We start from the raw sequence: 23680 nt of genomic DNA, 5'->3' as shown, positions 1-23680 counted from the left end.
AACTAACAATGGTTCTGGTTTTGTGGTCCTTCTGCACAACTTTCCACGTGGATAGAAAGAAAGTGTAGATATTAATATGCTCCATCAATCTGATTTCTGTTTCAGAGTGCTAGGAAATTTGATTATCTTCAATTCTCTTTTGCTTTAACATATTTCTCATTAAAAAGAAGTTGGATGTTGTTGACTTACATGTATCACAGATTTTTTTTTTAAATAAAACGCTAATGGATTGCTTGGAAAGATGAAGAATTAGCCAGCAATAGAGTCACAGAAATAGAAAAGAGAAGAAACACAGGAAGCCAATGCTCAGAGCAGGACTTTTAAAAGTCCTGCTTATGGTAATTACCTGCAGGCACAGAGAGAGAGGAGGTGGAGCTGGGAGAGAAGACCAAGTCCCTCTGAGCATATCAGCTACGGTGCTCAATCTAGGGGAAAGAAAGCCCCTGCAGATGTGCCAGTGTCCTCTTATAACATGTGAGTCGGGGATGTGATCAAGGAGAAAAGAAAATGGTGATCTAGCTTACAAAATTCTTGTACATGGTGCCAAAGAACTTTCCAGAGAAATACTAACTATAGGTTTTTTTTTATCCTGTGTCTGTAATTAGGTTGTGAGATCCCTATAAGCATGGAAAATGTGCATAAAACATGTGCTTACAAAAGCATTTGAGCACATTCTAAAAGAAAGGAGTAATGTAGCAAAACTTTAGCTGAATAGGTCAAAGGCAACATTTTTTCTATAAGCTTAAGAGAGAGAATAATTACTTTAAACTAGAAGGACAGATAAGTTCTGAATCTAGAAAGACTAGAGGGACTCAGGATGAGAAAAAAGCACATTTTAGGTGCATTTTTTCCTATTACTGATATAACAATCAGCATGAGTCAAAAAGAAAAAGAAAATCCCAGAAACATAGTATCTGTAGTTCTCGAGGTCAGAATTTCTCTATCAAAATATTGGTAAAACTGCTCATAATTCCTTCATTTTCAAGGTCAGGAACATGGCTCTTCACGTCCCTCCTCTCTCTCTCCTCTCATTTATACCTCCTCTCCTTCTGTTTCTACTGCCATGCCCCTGTCCTGACTTGAACCATGCTGCCTGTTCCATAAGCACTCCATGGTTAGCCAGTAATTTAGACAGTCCAGGGCATTCTCCCCATCTCAGGATTCTTATCAGACGTCTTCAATGTGTCCTTTTTTACTAGTGCATATTTGCCGTGCACATTGTTTACATTTACTGTAGGGAGTTGGTACATATGCACAACACCTTAGTTCTTTTCTTGGCCCCTACCACTCATGTTCCCTGCTCCTTCCATGTCTTGGCCTCCTTTCCACCTCCAAAATCTCTACTTCCGTTTTCTCTTTCAATTATTTTTTTAATCCCTTTTGCTCCTTTCTCTCCCCACACTCTCATCACTTATTTTCCTTCACAGGTAAAATAGTTCCTTACTTTATATTATCTATCTTTTGTTTTGCTTTTTTTTTATACTTCGGGTTTCTCATAAGAGAAACCATGGATTCCTTAAAGTTGTGTGCCTGATTTATTTTTAACTTAACATGATGATCTCAATGTCCCATCTAACAGGTAAAATGCACAACCTTGTAGTGTGGTCAAGGGTTGTTTTCCAATAAACTGTACGAAGAAAAAAACTGAAACAGAAGCTGAAAGGACAAATCTCCTGCAAGTGGCACAAGCCTGGCTGGAGACAGTTCGTCAGAGCCTAAAGGATGAGAAGAGAAGTGGGTTTAGAAAAGTATGAAAATACACTGTGTCCACATGATAGGAGCTGTTGAGTTCAGGCAAGAATACAATGGCTGTGGTGATACGCAAGATCAGTGTGGGGGAAAACGTCTCATACAGAAATCAGTACAGCGAGGAAACAGGGAAATCATCAGATCTGATCACCGAGATATCCAAGCACACGTGAACAATGCGGCCTGATGCTTAGATTCTCCACAGCTTAAGGTGCGAGGATTCTTTTATTAGCACCACTGACCATCAAGAAATCAGGGTCCATTTCAGAACCTGAGAGATATTTCCTTGCTTTCCTTTGTGTTCACCTGGTTGGAATGATAAAATTATTTTGCAAACATTAAAACTATATAGTGTTCATCATGTCGCTGGAGAATAAAAAGGTCAAATGTTCTAAGTGTGGAACTGAGCCAACACTGTGTGGTTTTGGTAGCTCTGTTTTCTCCTCATCTTGAGCAATACCTGTGCTACAGTGGAAATAAACTACAATCTCACCCACCATTTTGAACTTTGAGTATTTCAATTGTTCATTTAATCAGTGATTTAAGCTCAGTGAGTCCTGAAGGAAACTTAGTGACCGTGTGTGTGCTGCCTGTGTTACAGGTGATAGCTTCTGAGCAGAGGCATTGACAGAGGCTATTGTGGACTTCGCCACCCAAGTTACAGGCGCACATAAAATCTGCTTTCTGCAGGAGTAAATCCTTCAGACTCACCCTCCAGAGGAATGGCCTGCTCCGTGGCTCAGTTCAACAACGCAAGTTGACAGGGTGATACAGATGGCCTTGTAAAAGCTACTCTTTCCTGGGGGGCACAGGAGAAATGGGCTTCTTTGTAGACAGAAAAAAGTAGGGAGGGCAAGTAACTCAAGTTATCCTGATTAAGAAGTCCCGGAGCCGAGGGGATCTTTATAAACTTAGTTATTCTCAAGAACAGAAAGCGACAAGTCCTCAGTAAATTGGATCTAGAGATGCCTGGTTTCCACAAGGTGCTGAAGAGAACATTCTGTGGGCCAGAGCAACAAAGAATCACGGCTTCTCTCTCAATGTCTGGAAGTCACTAGATTACATGGTGGTTAAATGACTTATCTCTGTTGATATCACTTTTCCTTTCTCTTTTTTTTCCTTCCTTTGTTCCTACCCATTACATTACTGCTGCATGGAGTTGGGCATACTCCTTAAGTCAAACTCTCTCCGCTGTTTTTGTTATACTAATAGTTATATATTTAGTCTACTAAGAGGCAGGATGAGGGCAATATACAGTAAAAGATGAATGTAGACTGGAGGATCATTACCACAAGACAGGAGACTGTATTTTAGGACTTCTGAGTTTCTGTTCTGTGTGTGTACGTAGTAATGTCTAGATTGACAGGCATTTTGGACACAGTTAAATCGCACGGGAAATATGAACCTAGTATTGTTTTTTGTTTTGTTCTGTTGCTATTGTTTTTCACTTATTTGCTAATTTGCAAGACCTACATTGTGGATAGTCTTCTAACCTTAAGCATGATGGAACAGTCTGCAAGTTTTAAATCTTTGGCAGGATCTATAAAGTATAAAGTATAATGTGATGCAAGTTTGTGAAGTAAAGACATGAAAATGTGTTCTGTGTATTGACATTTTTTATTAATAAAACATAACTAAAGGAAGAAAACTGACAGGAATAAAATTTTCTAACCAGCAGTGGTACAATTGCAGCTTGGCAATCTTGTCAAACATCAGGAGACCATTACAAAGCAGTTCTCATCACTGCATACCAAAGAAAACAAATTTACCAAAAAACACCTTGTCAGGGTAAATTCCTTTCTGCTCCAGATACGCAGCATCTAACAATTTTCTCCCCAGGGGAGGTAATAAAGGTAATATATCAGAATAACAATAATAATAATTCCTATTGTTATAAATTATTCAGTCCTTTCCAAATTTCCAAATGCTCCAGTTAGTTTAACAGAGCTCGAAGAAATCCTGAGAGAGGAGGCAAGTGAGAAGGTGCAGGTGAGAACTGCTGGGTAAGGAACTATTTTTGCCTCTTTCCTGATGAAAATGTGTCTTTGGAGAAGCACAGTACAAACATATTTCTTCAATTATCTTTTCCCTGAGCCTGTTGCTTATCTAACTTTACCCTCTCACCATCACGGATGTGCACGCATGCACGTGTATACATTTGTGCATGTCAGGTGAGAATGGGAAGCTTGTGTCTGACGTGAGAATGGGAAAATGGCAAAATTTGTAAGATGGACAACTTTTTGTTATCAAGATAACGTAAGCAGCATATAGAAAGGGAAAGAAGAAAGTTGAACATCATGCAAAAATGCCAAAGTCATAAGATCAGTAAAGGGTCAAACAACACTGTGATCAAGCCTGGATTGAGAACAAGACTCAATGGCTTCACGCTGCATTTCAGGTAGAAGTCAGTTGTCTTAATGTGGGTCACAAACATCTCTGCAGTCTAACCCTGCTTACTCGTCCCATGTCATTGTTTCCTCCAACACTTTGATTCCATCATTCAAAGTGACAGGGTCATAAGGGCTCTAGCTAATGTGCTGATGGAGACCAAAAGCTGGACTTAGTTGGATAGAATGGATCATGAGAATGTGAACTTGGGGGCTACAACTGGTCCCTGGCCCCTTCCTCTAAGGTTCTTCTTTCTCTCCCAGACCGTCTCTCTCTGCCTTTCTTTTCCTCCCTCCTTCTCTCCTGTCCACTTGGTTTCATCACATGCACCCCACCATGATGTTCTAGCTCACCATAGCTCAGAAACAAGTGGCCATGCCTGAAACCTCTGAAACTGTAAGCCAAACAACTCTTTCCTCCTTTCGGTTGTTTATGTTAGGTAGTTTTCACAGTGATAAGTAGCTGACTAGCACATATGCTCAAAGAGATATTAATTAGGAAACAGAACAATCACTCACCGAGGAAATAGTAGAGTGATTCCACCTCCAGTCTGATAGTAGAATATCATAAATAATGTAGATACTCATAACACTCTGCCTCAGAAACTGGAAATAATTATTCCTATTGTAAACACTGCCCTGGCTCCATCTAACTAATACTAAAATCAAGCCCCAAAACAATGAAACTATTACCTGTAACAGAAAAAGTATTTAAAATATTGTTAGAGTTTGTGTTTAGATGTGCCCTCAAAGACTCATATAGTCATGGGTTTTTTTTTTTTTTTTTTTTTTTGGAAGGTGGCAGAATCTAAATACAAAACTTTATCAGCAGTCATAGGGAAACAACATGTTTATTATAATAGAAGAAAGAAAAAAATGTTTGTGGATAAGTAGGCAGTAGAGAAATACCTTTAAAGTATTGGAGAAAACCTAAAACTACCAACCCAGATTTTATAGGCAAAGGAAAAAATATATTTCAAAATGGCAAAGTGAAACACTTTTCAAACCTGCAAAGACAGTCTAGAGCAGTGGAAAATCAGAGCAAAGGCAGATTATCACCAGGACCTTTACAATGCCAGAAAATGGAATGAGCAGGAAAGATGTTTACATAGAAAGAAAACACCACCAATAAAAATCCAAACTGAGACAAATGCATCAGGAGCCCTGGATGATAATTTATTGTTCTCCCTTATAATATTCATAAAATGATGTGTGACTCTGGTAAGCAGCAATAATGAAAGAAGACACACAGTGGGCAACAAGGAAAATAAAATGGGTCATAAAATATACTAAAAAGGCAGAGAAATGGTGAAGTGAAAACAGAACAGGTGCGACAAATTGACAAAAATGATAGACTTAAACCTAGCCACTTTACAAACAAAATGAAAACTAAACATAGATGGCCTAAATATTCTATTTAAAGTGCAGTCACCACCACGGAGATGTAAGAAGAAGGTAAAGCCAGAGGACCACGAGTGACGGCTGGAACTACCTAGACTCCACTATAGTGGCCTCCAAAATTCAGACTTAACCTTAAATACAAAGGACTTTAAGGCCCCCTGGTCTGAGACAGGAAGAATAGCCTCAGCCCAGCAGCATAAACAGGCAAGCAAGACAAGAGTACCGCTCCAGCACAACAGCTGCTGGTACGGAACAGAGGAGGCCAGTGGTATGGAACAGAGGAAACTGTACAAAGTCCAGAAAGTGAAACTCTATACAGATCTGGGACCACACCCAGGTTTTCCTTTCTAGAGGGTACTACTGGTAGAGCTCTGCAGAGAAAACCACATCTACTACCAAAGAAGCAAATGCTGAGCCAAATGGATAACAACATTTCATCATTAATAACTTGAAAAGGTAGGACCTTGGAATAGCCATAAAACCAAGAACCTCCTATATAAAGAGGAGATATCTGAAGAACAGACATTTCCTACAAAAGCTTTGATACTAATGATAAAGCAATCTACTGTAAGGAATTTAAAGGTATTAACACAGAAAAAAATAGGAAAAATGACAAGACACAGAAGCAAAACACAAACCCAGACCACCAGGCCACATAGGACAAACCCAAGGGACAATGCAGTAGAGGAAAATGGAGCTCACCCATCTAAAACTACTGGAAGCATAGCAGCAGAAGTTCAAAAAAAGTTGAGATTATAGATAAAATTAAATCAGAAAAAAATCTCACCAATTAAAAAAATGACAGAAATTAAGGACTTATTCAGAAATTCTAGAGTAAACAGATTTTGAAAGGAAATAGAAGAGCACAATGATGGAAATCAGGAATGTCCAACACAGAAAAAATGGAATCCTTAAAACATATTCAAATAGATAGCCAGGAAATTAAAAATTCCATAGGAAGCTTTCAAAATGTATGAATGAAAGTAAAGACAGAATTTCAGACCTGGAAGACAAGATGGCAGCTAATGATCATGGAAAACAACAACAACAAAAATCTCTTAAAAATAAAAATAGAAGACTGAGGGTATTGCTCAGGGATATAGCACCTGCCTAGCAGACATGAGGTCCTGGGTTTGATTCCCAGTACAAAAAAAAAAAAAAAAGCTACGAAAAAAACAATCCAACAGCTGCAAGATAATGTAAAGGGAAATAGCATAAGATTGATTGGGGTCAATAAAAAAACTGTTCACAAAAGTAATGGTATAAAACTTCCCAAGAATTAAAAAAAGGAATTTGACATATAGATAAGTGAGGCATACAGTTTTCCAATTAGTAATGATCAAAAAAAAAAAAAAAAAAAAGATCCACTCCAAGTCATTTAATAATCAAGATTCCAGAAATTCAGCACAAGAACATAATGTTAAAAGCTGCTAAAGAAAGGAAACAAACCCTTATAAAGGAAAGTCTAACAGAATTAAAGCAAATTTCTCAACACAAACCCTTATATAAAGGAGAACTTGGAGTGAAGTATTTCAAGTCCTGCAAAAAAAACAAAACAAAACAAAACAAAAAAAACCCTTCTAACCAAGATTGATTTACCCTGCAATGCTGTCTTTCAGAATCAGTAGAGAAATAAGATATTTCCACAACAAAGAACAACTGAAGAAATTCATGACTGCCAAACCAACTCCAGGATGTGCTCTGAAATACATTATATGGACACAAATCCAAGAACACTAATAGAAAAAAGGCAGATCCAAAAAAAAAGAAAGAAAAGAAAAAAAAAAAGAAAAACCAGAGTGAAAAATCAAGAAATCAGTAATAGAAAATAATATGACAAGTTATAACCATCAATGTAAATTGTTTCAATTGATCAATCAAGAGGAACACAGTGGCAGAATGTGTGAAGATGCAAGGCCCAACAATATGCTGCATATAGGAAACATATTTAATGAAAAAAGAAATTCCTGAGACCTGGGGCCCTCCCATGCCCCCCACTGCCCCAACTGACCACCTCTCAGGACACAGGAACTCTGGTGTGCACAGGCCAGACTCGGGCCCATCCTGTGACCCCCGCCATCCTGACTGATCACCTCACGGGAACCAGGAACTCCAACCAGTGATGCATGCAGGGCTGGGCAAACCCGGGTGCCTCCCATGCACCCGCCATCCTGGCCGCTCACCTTAGGATCAAGGAACTCCAGCCAGTGCTGTGCGCTCCTCCAGGCCCACCACTGGTGTCAGGGACCCCCACCTCCTGGACCTAATATTGCTGTTGATCTTCAGCTCCCACTCCCATCCTGAGAACCTTGGACTGCAGTGGATTAACTGTGCTGTATCGAAGGGAGACTTAGTAGCCCCTCATCCAACAGAAAAGCCTCAGCAGGCTTCCATCAGTGAGATGAGTTTGCTCCTAAAGTAGAAATAGAGTTTGCCACCTTCAGGGAGTAAATAGGAGCAATAGTGAGGCGCCCTCCACAAGTAGGCCATTGAAAGCTTGGCAAGATCAGGTAGGTTGAGGAGGGTGCCTATAAGGCCTCCCCCAGGTGCCTATAAGGCCTCCCCCAACCTGAAGAAAATTAAAAGGGCCTATGAGAGACAGTAGGGTCCCAGTCAAGACAAACACTATAAACAGGGAGATCTAATGACTCAGAACCACCTGAAGACATAGTAACAGCAGGAACTAGGAGTTGATTTCCATCAATACTCCTAGGCTTGTCAGCCTAGGAAGAATACAGGGCTCACCCAAAAGGCCTTGCAGGGGGAATTCAGGTGACTGGCCCACCTCTTCACTGTGGGATCCAGCAATTGGACAAACATGAACCTTACAGTAGGACCCTAAGTTACCCATTACCAACAGTTGACATTAGTTGGATTGAAAGACCAAATATTAACCCGAGAGGAGAAAATGGCAAAACAGAAAAGCAAAATGCAATCTCAAACATCTAATCCATCAGGAGCAAGTACAGGACACAATGAAATAGAGGACTTCAAAGCAAGTACAGGACACAATGAAATAGAGGACTTCAAAAACCACATGCAGGGCCAGGGATTTAGCTCAGCAGCATAAGCTCCTCTGGCAAGCTCTAGGTTGTGAGTTTGATCCCCAGTACCAAAAAAAAAAAAAAAAAAAAACCAACAAAATAACCCAAAAAAGTCACATGCTGGAAATCTCTGAAAAAATAGCAAGTGAAATAAAAAATTCATGAGGCTATATAGGAAATCAAATTAGAAGTAATCTCTCATGTAAAGACAGAAATAACAACCTTAGTAAAGGAGTTGCTCAGTATTGTTAGAGAAGAAATAGATAAAAAAGTATAGGAGCATGGAAAACTGATTAAAACTTTGAATGAATAATATAGCAAACCAGCAGAACCCAAGAAACAAACTCAAAGAGGCATAAAAGAAACAAAAAATTCTACTGTTTAAATGAAGCTGAGGATAGAATTTCAGACCTTGAGGACAGGATTACAATTAGTGATCACGAAAAGATAGAACTTTTAAAAATAACAAACAAGCATGAAATAACAATCCAGCAGCTTCAAAATGATGCCAAAGGAAAAAATGTAAGTCTAACAGACATCAGTGAAGATGTAGCAGTCAACACAAATGACATAGGTAAACTATTCACAGAAGAAATAGCAGAATATTTCCCAAACATGGGGAAAAATCTGATATGCAAATAAATGAGGCATATAGAATGCCAAACAATCACAACCAACATAAATCCACACCCAGACATATAATAATTAAGATCCCAGACATGCAGCATCAAAACAGAATACTAAGAAAAGACACAATTAACCGATCAAGGAAAGCCCATTAGAATCATGGCAGACTTTTCAGCACAAACCCACAAGTCAAGATGAGCTTGGAGGGAGGTGTGTTCAAGCTACGAAACAAAACAACTTTTAACCCAGATTGATGTGCCCAGAAAAACTTTCATTCAAATTTAATGGAGAAACAAGATACTTCCATGACAAAGAACAACAAATAATTAAATGACAAACAATTAAATAAGGGGGAAAGCAGAAAACAAGCAACTGGAATATAACATGGCAAAGTTGAGCCAGTACACATCAGTTATACCTGTAAATGTAAATGGCCTCAACTTACCTATCAAAAGAAATAGGTTGACAGAATGGATCATGAAACAGAATCCCACAATGTACTGTATACAAGAAACACATCTGACTCAAAAGCAAACTCATAGCTTAAAAGTCAAAGGATGGAAAACAGTATTCCATACAACAGGAATCCAGAAAAAAAGCAAGGGTAACTATTCTATTTGTAGACATTGTGAACTTCAAAACTAAAATGATTAAAAGAGATAAAGAAGGTCACTATATACTTGTTAGTGGAAAAATTCAAGAGGAAGCACTAACAATTATAAATGTATATGCATCAAATACAGGAGCACCCAACTATATAAGACAAATACTAATGGACATGAACAGCTAAATGCACAGGAACACAGTTATAACAGGAGACCTTAATACCCCATTCTCACAAAGAGATAGATCTACTAGACAAAAAGTCAGCAAAGAAATACTGGAACTGAATCATATCTGTGAGCAAATGGACTTTGTAGATGTTTACAGAGTGTTCCACCCAACTGCATCAGAATATACATTATTCTCAGCTGCGCACGGTACATTCCCCAAAATAGACCATCTATTATCCCATTAAACCTTCTTAAGTAAATGATAAGGTATTGAAATTATCCCATGTATAATATCTGACCATAGTGCACTGAAATTGGAAAATAATAGCCAAAGAAATTGCAAATCCAGCATAAATATGTGGAAATTAATAACAACCTTCTGCACAACCAGTGGGCTACAGATGAAATTAAAAAAAATAAAGCAATACCTACAATTCAATGAAAATGCAGAAACAACATACTGCAATCTGTGGGATGCAATGAAAGCAGTCTTAAGAGGGAAATATATAGCAATAAATTGTCTATCCAGAAAACAGAACAAGCAAAAATAAACAACCTAATGCTTCATCTCAAGCTTCTAGAAAAAGAAGAGCAAATCAAACTCAAAGCTATAGAAGAGAGAAAATTGTAAAGATCAGAGAAGAAATTAATGCAATTGAAACTAAAAATGTACAAAGAACTAATAAATCAAAAAGCTGGGTTTTTTGAGATAAAACTGAAAAACCTCTAGCTAACCTTATCAAGGAAAAGAAAGAAAAACCCAATTCATGCAATATGGACTGAAAAGAGGGTAATCACTAAGAATCCCATGAAAATGCAAAAGATCATGAATACCTTCTTCAAAAATCACTACCCACAGTACAGTGGAAAATACAGGGGAAATGGACAGATTTCTAGAAAAATATGAACTATCAAATCTCAACCAAGAAGATATAACAATTTTGAATAACCCAATATCAGCTATTGAAATTGAAAACATAATTAAAAACTTACCGACAAGAAAATCCCAGGTCCTGATTGATTTGTAGCTGAATTCTACAAGAAATTTAGAGATTTGATGCCAATACTCCTTAAAATCTTCAGTGAAATTGAAAAGGAAGCAATCTTCCCTAAATAATTCCTGGAGGCAAGACTTATTCTGATACCAAAACCAGAGAAGACTCAACAAAAAGGAGAACTATAGGCTAATCTCACAAATGAATATTGATGCAAAGATTCTCAATAAAATATTGGCAAATGGAATGCAACAAATCATCAAGAAGATTATACATCAAGAGGGAATCAGTCCAGGAATGCAGGGATGGATTAACATATGCAAATCAGTAAATGTAATACACCACATCAACAGAGCCAAAAACAAAAACCACATGGTCCTCTCAATAGGCATAGAAAAAGCTTTCAATAAAGTCTACCACATGTTCATAATATTAACCCTTCAGAAACTTGGAATACATGGTGTCTACCTCAATCTCATGTAGGCCATCTATGACAAATCAACAGCCAACATTATATTAAATGGACAAAAACTGAAAGCTTTGACTCTAAAATCTGAAACAAGAGAAAGATGTCCCTGATCATCACTCTTATTTAATATATGAAACTATAGCCAGGGCAATTAGACAAGAGACATAAACAAAAGGAATAAAGATAGGAAAGAAAGAAGTTAAATTATTACTATTTGCAGATTCCATGATACTCTGTATAGAAGACTCAAAAAACTAAAAGACTACTAGAGATAATAAACAAATTCAGCAGTGTAGCTGAATACAAAGTAAATGATCAAAAATCAATAGCATTCCTATACACAAACAAAAAACTCACTGAGAAATTATTGCCTTTCATAATAGAATCTAAAAAAATGAGATACTTAGAAATCAACCTAACTAATAATGTACAAGACCTATATGATGAAAATTATGCTGTGCTGAAAAAGGAGATTGAAGAGGATATTAGAAAATGGAAAGATATTCCTTGCTTTTGGCTAGGAAGAATCAACCCTGTGAAAATGTCCATAATTCCAAATATGTTATACAGATATAATGCAATCCCAATCAAAATACATTAACTCACCTTACAGATCTCCAGAAAACACTCCTACAACTCATTTGAAAAAAAATAAACCTAGAATAGCAAAGGCAATTCTGGGCAACAAAGGCAATGCAGGAGGCATCTCAATTCCTGACTTGAGACTATAATACAAAGCTACTGTAATAAAATCAGCATGGTGCTGGCAAAGAAATAGAACTGAGGCTCAATGGAACAGATTAGAAGATGCAAACACAACTCTAAAGACACTCATCCTCCTGATATTTCATGAAGGGGTTGTTCACTGGAAGGATAGCCTCTTTAATAAATGGTGTTGGAAAAATTGGCTCTCCACATGCTGACGATTGAAACCAGACCCATGTCGATCACCATGCACTAAACAAAAGTCAAATATTTAAATATTAAAACACAAATACTAAGCTACTGGAAGACAAAGTAGAAGTCTTGGAGACATAGGAATAGGCAGAGAATTCATGAACAAAATGCAAACTGCATGGGAAACATTTCAAAGAATCGACAGCTGGGATCTCATTGTATTGAAAAGTTTCTGCACTTAAAAAGGAATCACCAACAGAGTGATAAGAAAACCCACAGAATGGGAAGGAATTTTAGTCAACAACCCCTCAGGAGAAGGACTTACATCCAGAATATATAAAGAATTGAAAAATATCAAGCCCCCCATATTCAAAGACTCTCTCCAAAAATGGGCATCTGAGATGAACAACAGTTCTCAGATGAAGATATACAAATGGCAAATAAAAACATGAAGAAATGTTCATCATTGGTGGTCATTCGAGAAATGCAAATTAAAACTGCATTGAGATTTCATCTCACTCCGGAAAGAATAGCTTCCATCAAGACATCAACTGATAACAAAAGTTGGCGAGGCTGCAGGGAAAAAGGAGCATTGCTCCACTGTAGGTGGGAGTGTAGGCTGGTGCAGCCACTATGGAAATCAGTAAGGACATTTCTCAGAAGACTAGGATTGGAAATTCCATTGAATCCAGCTATTCTCCTCCTGTGTATTTTCCCAGAAAAACTGAAAAGGTCATGTCATAGTGACATATGTGCACCCATGTTCAGAGCAGCACAATTTGTAATAGATAAATCTTGGAAACAACCAAAAAGCCCATCAACCACAGAATGGATGAAAAAAATGTGGTATTTTTGTACAGTGGAATTTTACTCAGCTATAAAAAAGATTATCTTGAGGTCTTTATAGGTAAATGGAGGCAACTGGAAACTATCGTCATAAGTGAAAGAAGTAAGAATCATATTTATAAATATCACATTGTGTCTCTAGTGTAAAAAGTAATAAAAACTGTAGGAGTAATGAGACACAAAATGTGTAATCACTATTGTAAAAATGAGAGGGAAAGAAAGTGCTCTAAAGGATATAACTGTAAGTATGTTTAAATATGTAAGACAGGTAACCATATTACTAAGTTTTGTTGGATTATTGAACAGAACTTTTTGCACTCTCATGTTTGAATGTCCTCTTAAAAAAAAAATAAATTCCTAAACTGAAAGACAAAGGATAGGAAACAATATTCCATGTGACCAAAACCCAGAAAAAAGCAGAAATATGTATTCTATTTGCAGACAATATGAGCTTTAAACCAATATAGATCAGAAAAGATACAGAAGGTCGTTATATTCTTGTTAGGGGAAAACTCTGAGAAGTGATGACAATCATAAATATATATGCATCAAATACAGAAGCACCCAACAGGTGTATAAAGTAAAGTTTAATGAACATGAAAAATCATACATTAATACAATCATAATAGAAGAATTTAACACCCCACTTTCACAAATAGATAGATCAACTAGACAAAAAATCAACAAAGAAACACCAGAACTGAAATAAAATCGTCAACAAATGAACTTAATAGATCTACATTGTTCCACCCCAGGAATCAAAATACATATTTATCTCAGCTACACATGGAATGTTCTCCAAAATAGACACATTATGTCCTATAGAACCTGCTTAAGTAAATCCAGAGGAATTGAAATTATCTCATGCATGTTACTGGGCCTTATGCAATGAAACTGGAAATCAATGGAAAAGAAACCACACAAATTTCATAAACATACAGAAATTAAATAACATCCTACTGGACAACCAATAGGCCACAAAGGAAATTAAATAAGAAGTTAAACAGTTTCTAACACTAAATGATAATGCCAAGAGGGACACAATGAGAGCAGTCCTAAGGGGCAACTTGATAGCAATAAATACCCACATCAGAAAGACAGAATTACCTAGTGATGAATGCAAATCCTTGAGAAAAAAAAGGAACAAGTGAAACCCAAAATTCATGGAAGGGAAGAAATTATAAAACTCAAAGAAGAAATTAATGCAATTGAGACTAAGGATAATATAAAGAACCAATATATCTAAGAACTGATTATTTGAAATAGTAAATAAAATTGATAAACCATGCTCAACCTTATAAAAAACAAGAAATTAAGACTCAGATTCATGCAGTTAGGAATGAAACTGGTAGAAGCACAAGAGATTGTTCAGAAATCCAGAAGACCTTTATGAACATAGATGCAAAAATTCTCAATAAGACATTGGCAAAAACAATCCAGCAAATTGTCAAGAAGGTTTTACACTATGATCAACTATGATTCATTTCAGGGATTCAGAGATAGTTCAACATACACAAGTCCATAAATGTATTATAGCATGATAACAAAGCCAAAGACAAAAATCATATGATTATCTAATAGATTCAGAAAAAGCATTCAATAAAATCCAAAACCTATTCATGATAAAAAAAAACCTACAGAAAATTGGAACAGACATTTTTAAAACAGAATTTTAAAAATGATACAAATGATACAGAATTTCAAAACAAGATAATAGGAAATTAAGAATGGTGATTATATTATATATTGTTGTCTTCAAAATAGTCCCTAAGACTACTAGATATATGCATGCAAAATCGGTCAAATAATGTGTTAACTTTTCCTTTCCATGTACAATTAGAATAGAATAGTTTGTAGTAGTTAAATCTTGGAAGCAACCCAAACGTCTGTCATTGGAAAAATGGACAAAAAACAGGTGGCTTTTTTATATCACGGAGTATTACTCAGTCATAAAGAAAGACAAAATTGAGATATTTATCACTAAATGTATGAACCTTGAAACCATAATCACAAGTGAAATAAATCAGACACGCATGTAATATCACATCATATCTCTAGTGTGAGAAACTAAAATTGTAAATAAGAAATAAAGTGTCTGCCACCTGTGGTGAAATAGGAAGAAATAATTCAAAAGGAAAAATGAGCTAGAGAGGAGGGAGAGTGCAAAGGAGGAAATAAAACAAAAATCAGAAAAGAAGGATAAAATAAAGCAGAGGAGACAGGAATGGGGATAAAAAAGAGGAATGAAGGCATGTCATGTGCAAATATAAATTTCATATAATAAATGTGATCATTATGCATATCTAAATGGTACCAACCATCTTAGATAAAGCTTTAATTTAAATAAAAATTTTAAAAAATTGTGCACAGGATATGTATCAAGATAGAAGATTTCTAGGTCATTAAACCATTACAAACTGTACATAAATCTAAAGAATTCAAATTTTTCAATGTATGTTCCTGATCAAATAGAATTAAATCAGAAGTCAATACCAGAAACATTTCTGGAAAATTTTCTAACATTCTAAAATAATACATTTCGAGGACTGCGCATTTAGCTCAAATGGCATAAGTGCCTGCCTAGCAAGTGCAAGGTTGTGAGTTTGATCCCCAGTACAAAAAAAAGAAAAGATGAATTAGATTTCAATCCAAGACTGATTAAGAGACCAAAGGAAAAAAAAAGGTCACTATACCCTTGTAAAGGGAACAATCCAAGAGGAAGCGATATATGAACCAAATACCAACACACCCAACTATATAAAACAAATGATAACAGACATGAAAAATCAAATAAACACTAATACAATTATAATGGAGGAGCTCACTACTCTGTACTCCACTATCACAAACAGCCAGGTGAAATAGACAAAAAAAAAAGACATTTCTAAATAATAAGCTGGCCTGACAGTACAGAAAACTGGCCAGTAGAAAGTATTTTGAATGGAATAAAAATGAAAGTCCATGAGGGGAATGCAGTGCCTCAGAGAGGTCTGTCTTTATCACTCAGACTAAACAGCTAACTAGTCATTCTCCACATGTTACCAGTTCCAACTTTCTCCAGAAAACTTATTTCCATCTCATATTTTTAATGGTTTTTTAAATCCTTCCACTCATCCCTTGCATTCTTCTCTCTCAGAATGGACAGAGTGTGAGTAAATATGTCTCCATCGTGTCCTCAAGATAGTGTCTGGCGCCGGCTCATGTTGAGTAAATATTTAGTGAATGAATGAACAGATGAGGAATATAAACAAGGCATTAGAGAGGATAAAGTTGGGGAGGCCAGTTATGAGGAGGAAAAGTGTTCTTTACTAACCAAACCGAGGGTAGATGAGAGTTTTCAGATCAGAAGAAAGGACAGCGGACCTGAAGGGACGCTGCCTGGCAGACAGCTCCTCTGCACTGTCTGATCATTTTGCTGCTGCTTTATGCTTCAGCTGAGAGAACACAATGTTGTTTTCCTAAAGCTGTACTCACTCTGACCACTGGCATTGAGAGCCACTAAGCGAAAGTTTTCTGTGATACTGATTTGCCACTGCAGAAACCCTCCTTCCATCCTCAGCTACACCCATTCTTATCTTTCTTTCTTTTTGGGGTTTTTTTTTTTTTTTTTGCTTCTATGGAGCAATGATTCATTGCATTATAACATTAACAGCTAGTATCTCCAAAATTCTCATCTGCATGGCATGCAGGTACTATGGCGATAAACACAACATGAATAAAATTAACATATTGCAAACTAAATTAAGTAATGAGTAAATCTCTCAAGGGTTTACACAAATCTTATAAACAAGCAATAGTGAACAGAGGATTGGGATTAATATATTTAAATTAACCTCAAACAAACATCAACTCAAATTTTATATAGAGATGATAGTCCAGAAAGACCTCTTCCAATGTCCTTGATAACTTTCTGAGAGAATCGATGAATGCTCCTCCTCAAAAAGGTGCCTTGTGTTGGAAACAGTGGTATAGAGGAAAATAGAGACAAAGTCATTTATACATATGTCTTTGTACACACACACATATATATATACACATGTATTAATGTACAGACAAATACATATAGCATATGCACATACAAAAACTTGTGTATCCACATATATGCAAACATATGCATATGTGTAGATACAAATGAGTACATGTGTGTACACAGCCATACCTACCTATCCATATACACGTACACATATACACATATATTTGCACACACATGCATACATATATACAAGTGAGTATATACGCAGTATATTTTCATATAAAACAGCTATGTTCTATAAAGCACATGGGCATTGAATTAATCAATGAATGCTAAACCTATAGCTCTTTTAAATGAAATTTTAAGTGAGCTCTTTTCTAAGAATTTTTCTAACACTTGTCATTTTTCCTTAAGTCTAGCATCACCACCCACAAGGCTCTTCCATTTCTTTCATTTTCACATTTCTACAAGTATAGTTTTACATACAAAAATGAAAAATGTTTCTACATGATTTTAATCTTATGTAAAACATAATCATCTTCTGGTAATAGTGTTTTCTGGTGAGTGAGATTTACCTAATATTAGTATTCATACTTTTTCCACAATTTTTTTCTCACAAAGGTTTTGTACTCATTGTAAGGAAAAACAACTATTCCTTAAGCTGATATCTGCAAGAGATTTCCTCAAATAGAAAGCAGGCGGGAAAAGTATAGAAGTCTCTTCATGAGGTTTTCTTGTTTGTCTAAGTCTCATGGACTTACATGTTTAATGTTTAAATTTTTAAAAAAAATTACTGCAGGAAAAGTCACTTCATCATTAACCCTCCTCAAAACATTGTGCCTTACTGTGAACACACTTATCATTTTTTCTTTTCTTCTGAAACAGTTTTGGAAGTCCACTTTCATGAGCTCCTTTCCAGTTGTGATCAGAAATATGATGGATATTGCTGCTGAGTGCCATCTAATGGAAAGACAGGCTCATAAAAACATTTTGGAGTGTGCCCACTGGACACTATACAACTTCTAGCCCTTTCTCAAGCCAAAATGAACATGAAATGTAATTAATCAGTTTTCAAACAGTTCAGGACATCAAAGCAACTGGGATATTGCAACTATAAATACTCACGAAGAAGTCTTCCAGAGTTACTTAAAGAAATGGCAATACCAACGAGAAAGTGTGTTCAAACTACATGTGAGTGTGTGAGGGGGTATTTGAGAGAGATTAATACCCATATATATTTTACTGTAATAAATCATTTTAAATTTAAATGTTCACTATAATTTTCATCACACTACATATTGGATTATCTGCGTGGGAGCTATTATAGTCATAAGAATCCTTATGAGAGAAAGAATTGAAGATACGGCTCTGGTGGCATTGCAGATGGAGGAAGGAGCTAAAATCCAAGCAAAGTATGTGGCCAAAAGAAGCTGGAAAAGGCAGAAGCAGAGAATATTCCTCAGGGCCTTAAGAAGAAATAGTCTCGGTGGCACCTTGATTTCAGTTCTGTGAGAATCCTGATGTACAGAATTGTCAGGTAATAGGCTTATTTTGTGTACCCACTCAGTCCATGATTAATTTTTTATTTTATTTTACTTTATTTTTCAAATGAAAAAAAGTAAAAATAATGATACAGAATTCCAAAATGAAATCATAGGGATTGATAATGGTTAATGTATTGTGTATTGTTTTCTTCAAAGTAATTGCTCAAGTTATAAGATACAGGCATGAAAAATGATCAAACAATGAAAGCACAATGAATGTTGATGAACTAACAGATATTACTTATAATCATTACCAGTATCTATGAACATATTACATATATATTCCTTTCCTTTCTTTCTTTTCTCCTTTCCCCATCCCACTTGTTCTTTCCTTTTGAGCAGATTCTTTCCCTTTCACTTTCACAATATTTATTGTATCTTTTATATATTATTTACTCTTTCAGTTTTTTATACTAGCAACACAATACAATGTTTACACATGTGAATTTCACTTATTTAATTTATGAATATGTTCTCATCATGAATATATTTGCATCCATTTATCTATAAATGCAAGTTTATTCTTCTTAAAGCTGATCAATACTCCATTGTATAAAATACCACACCTTTTTTATCCATTCCTCAGTTGATGGGCATTTGGGTTTTTTCCAAGATTTAGCTACTAAAAATTGTGCTGCTACAAACATGGATGCACATATATTGCTGTAGTATGATGTTTTCAGTTCTTTTGGGAAAATATCCAGAAGAAGAATATAACTGGATCGAATGGATCCTCTAATCCTAGTCTTTGAGGAATCTCTAAGCTGATTTCCACAGGGAGTGTACCAGTCTACACTCCCAGCAATAGTGGGACAGTGTTCCTTTTTCCTCATGGCCCTATAAGCATTGTTACTGGTTGATTTCTTGATGATAGCCATTCTTTCTGGAGTGCAATGTAATCTCAGTGTTGTTTTCATTTGCATTTCTTGAACGAACAGTGATGTTGAACATTTTTTCATATATTTATTCGCCCTTTGTATTTCTTCATCTGAAAAGTGTGTGTTAACCTCAGATGCCCATTTTTGTATTGGGTCTTTGAATTTGGAGGACCTGACTTTATTTTCAATTCTTTATATGTTCTAGATAGAAGTTCTTTGTCTCAGGGACAGTTGATTAAGATTTTTTTTCCAGTTTGTGGATTTTCTTTTCACTCTGTTGTTGACTTATTTTGATGTGCAAAAAATTGTAATAAGATGAAATCCTCATTGTTGATTCTTTGTTAATTCTGTTGTTCTGGGAATTGGGATCATTTTTATCTCTCTCTAGAAATACTTCAGTACTCTTTATAAGGCTGGTTTGTTAGACACGGATTTCTTCAGTTGTTCTTTGTTGTGAAAGTATTTTATTTCTCCACTAGTTTTAAAAAATAGTTTTGCAGGATACAGCAATCTGGTTTGGAAATTACTTCCTTTCATGACTTGAAATATTTCACTTGAAGCTCTTCTTAACTTGAGAGTTTGTGTTAAGAAGTTGGCTCTGAGTCTAGTGGGTTATTCTTGATAGATGATCTGTCTCTTTTCTCCTACAGCTTTTAATAATATTTTTGTGTTGAATTTCTGGTATCATGATTATTACATGTCTGAGTGTAGGTGTATTTTGGTTATGGCTTTTTAGAGTTCTATATGCCTCCTTATCTGCATATCAGATTCTGTTTCCCTGCTTGGGAAATTTTCTATTATTTCTGCAAATAGTTTTTGGGTGTCATTTGTGTTGACTCCTGCTTTTTCATTGACACTTATAAGTCTTATATTGTTTTTCTTGCAACATCCTGGAGTTGTTGAACTGTTATTTCATGGTGTCTTGTTATTTTTAAGAGATCTTTCTTTTTGTGATCATTAGCTGAGATCATGTCTTCAAGATCTAACAGTCTATCTTCAGTTTCTTCAAGAGATTTTGCCAGCTTTCATTGGAATTTTTAATTTTCTGACTATCTCTTTGAATCTGTTCAATGCATTCTACCTCTTTTCGATATTGTTCATTCAAGATTTCTATCATTTTCCTAAGTTCTTGTATTATTTTTAGCTATGTCTTCTCTAGCTATGCTGAGCATTTTTTCATTAATCATTTCACTTTTTATTTAATCTGCAAGATTATTTCTGATATGATTTCCTCTATAGCCTTGTGGATTTGTTTTTTCACTTTACTTGCTATCTTAAAAGATATTTCAGGTGTGTGTCTTCCAGTGTCTTCTATGTTTATGTCTCCCGTGTTTGATGTCTACTATAGTTGTTTCAGATGGGTTTGGGGTCTGAGATTATATTTTGCTTTTTTGTCATGTCATTTTCACCTCTTGATTTATATTTCAGTCTTTTTGATCTCACTAATCCCATGTGTTCATCATGTGTGCCTCAGTGTTCTACTGTGTGGCTGGTGTTCATCCAGTTGCCAGGTCCTGCAGAGTAAGGGAGAGGCTAGTCACCTCAATTCCTCCTGTGGAGCCAGTTGGGTGATTCTGATTCTGGGTGAGTCTTGGATTCTTCCTGGGCTGACTAGCCTAGGAGTGTTGATGCGAACCAGTACTAAGCTCATATTGTTATTTCCGTTTCAGACTTTTCCAGGCTGCTATCCCACCTTTCCAGGAGTGCACCCCAGTTGGGACCCTACTGTGTCACTGGGTGTCTTGTAGGCCCATCTGGGTTCCTCTGGATGAGGGGAGGCCTCACTGGCACTCTAATCAGCTAGCCAAGGTCCTGTGGATGGAGGGAAGTCTTGCTTGGTCTCTTGGTGGCCCTCCAAGTTCCTCTGGGTGAGGAGAGAGCTCACTGACACTCCTGCTGGCCTCCGAAGGTCCTTCTTGTGCGGGGAGGGCTCACCCAGACTCTCATGGGCCACCTAGTCCTCCAGGTGGGGAGAAGGGCTGTTGAGGCTCCCACCTGCCAGTCAAAATCCAGTTCATGATTAGTTTGTGACAGGTACAACTGGAAACTCATACAGGCTTTTCCTTATGTTTTTGGAATTTAGTGTAGTGATAATAGACACTCAATCAGCAATCTGTTCAGGTCATCAAGTCTTTTTGTTGTCCTAAATCTTCTCTTCCCTTGTATTATTTTATCTGATCTTTTTCTTCTACCACCATAGCTAAGAGTATTATCTTACATATCTAATAAAACTATCAACATTTACAAGCAGAGAAGTTACACTGGCACATATACATGAATTTAAAAAAATAACATCATGCCTCCTCAATTCATTTTCTTTTATTTAGGATAAATATTCATGCTTCTTAAACCCATCCTTCATATAACCATTTCCAGATCTCTTGATATCCTTTAGCTTGACAGTGTTTTGCTCAGTGTGTGGTTTTCAGAGCTAAAAACTAAAATATAGTGTAGCTAAGTAACAATCAAATATAATCTAAGATATAGAGAATGTTTTTTACACGTTCAAATTTGTTGAAGAGTCACTAATTTGAATTTCACAGACATTCTATAAATGTTATTATTGGCTTTATTCTGTGGGTTAGACCACTGGCCAGAGTGATTAAACACTGCATTGAGGAAAATACAGATAAAACAATCTAAAAATAGAATGATCTGTGAACATGAGTTCATTTGAACAAAAATTAAAAACTAAAATAGCAATCAGGCTGAAAGGTTAGAAGATAAATCAAGGTAATTTCCCTAGATGTAAAACAGAAGCCAAATAAATGGGCAAACTGAGTAAGTGATGAGAAAAACAGAGATTCCAGGAACACTTACATTCAACTAACAAGAGCTTTTAAAAATGCAACACTGGGAGACATGGATATTTAGATTAAATCGGTTCATTATGTGTTAAAACAATATGGGAATAAGGGATGAAACACAAAACATAAAAAAATTAAATGTTTTAAGGAAAAAGATAAAATGGCAACTCAAACTTTGTGACATAGTCAAGTCCTAAGGACCAAAATACTATCATAACTCTCCACTTGAACTTCTATACCTAGTCTAGTTAGTATTGAAGTAAGAGCTGAATAAAGATATTTCAGACTAAATTTACTTCCTATGCATTATTTTTAAGAAACCTATGAGAAAAAAGTTATTTTCCCACATAAAGATTAAACCAAGAGAGAAAATGCCCCAAGGGCCAGCACAGAAAGTGGAGGGGTCTAAGTAGTGTGCTAAGGGTATATTTAGAGAAACATCCTTTGAAACAGAGAAAACAAAAACAAAGAAACAAAACAATGATGTGAGGTTGTCTCTCGTTACTTTTCTCTCATTTTTCAGACAAAATACCTGATGCTCAGAATTAAGGAAGCAAAAGTTTACTTAGCTTACAGTCTGTGAAGGTTTCAGTCCATAGTCAGCTGGTTGCAAGGCAGGGTGGCGAGGCTGAGGGTAACAGTTCAATGTAGCAGACGATAGCAAAGCCAAAGAGAAAAGCAGGGGAAGAACAAGCTTCTTTTCCTCCTTCCTACTGTAAGCAGGCTAACTTCAAACCTAGGGTGGGCATAACACTCACAGTATCTCCCTTTCTTCCTCTTGCACAGGCTGAGGACGTTTGCAAAGTGAGGACCCTAGCCACCTGATGAATCACTTATTTAAGCTTCTAAACCTCTCATGTTGACACAAAAAATCAACCATTACAACATCCTGGAGCTTAAACAACCACCAAGGGCTTATCCTCTAGGCCCTGGAACATAGAACTGCGGAGTTACTTAGTTAAGCTTCTAAACTTCTCAACTTGACACAATGCATCAACCATTTAGGGGTATGGTCAAAACATAGTATTATTTAAGTAAAACTTGTATGATACTAATCTCCCTCAAAATACTCCTACTTGCTCTGAACATAGTTATCCTATCATTCCTCCCCTTTCTGAAGCTGTCTGGAGTCCTCCTGTATGAATCCCTTTTGTTGTGTTGACATGGCTGCCTTAATGTCCTACATCCCTTAAAAACATTCACCTTTTGTGGTCATTTTGACTTTGGGGAAGAGCTGGAAATCCACATCTGGTGAATAAGGTGATCGAGGACACACTGTAGTTAGTATTT

The sequence above is a fragment of the Cavia porcellus genome, unplaced genomic scaffold, assembly GCF_034190915.1.
Source record: "Cavia porcellus strain 051 isolate PalLab524CR breed Dunkin Hartley unplaced genomic scaffold, mCavPor4.1 scaffold_20, whole genome shotgun sequence".
Taxonomy (NCBI): domain Eukaryota; kingdom Metazoa; phylum Chordata; class Mammalia; order Rodentia; family Caviidae; genus Cavia; species Cavia porcellus.
The sequence above is the reverse complement of the archived record's forward strand: the minus strand, read 5'-3'. Positions refer to the sequence as shown.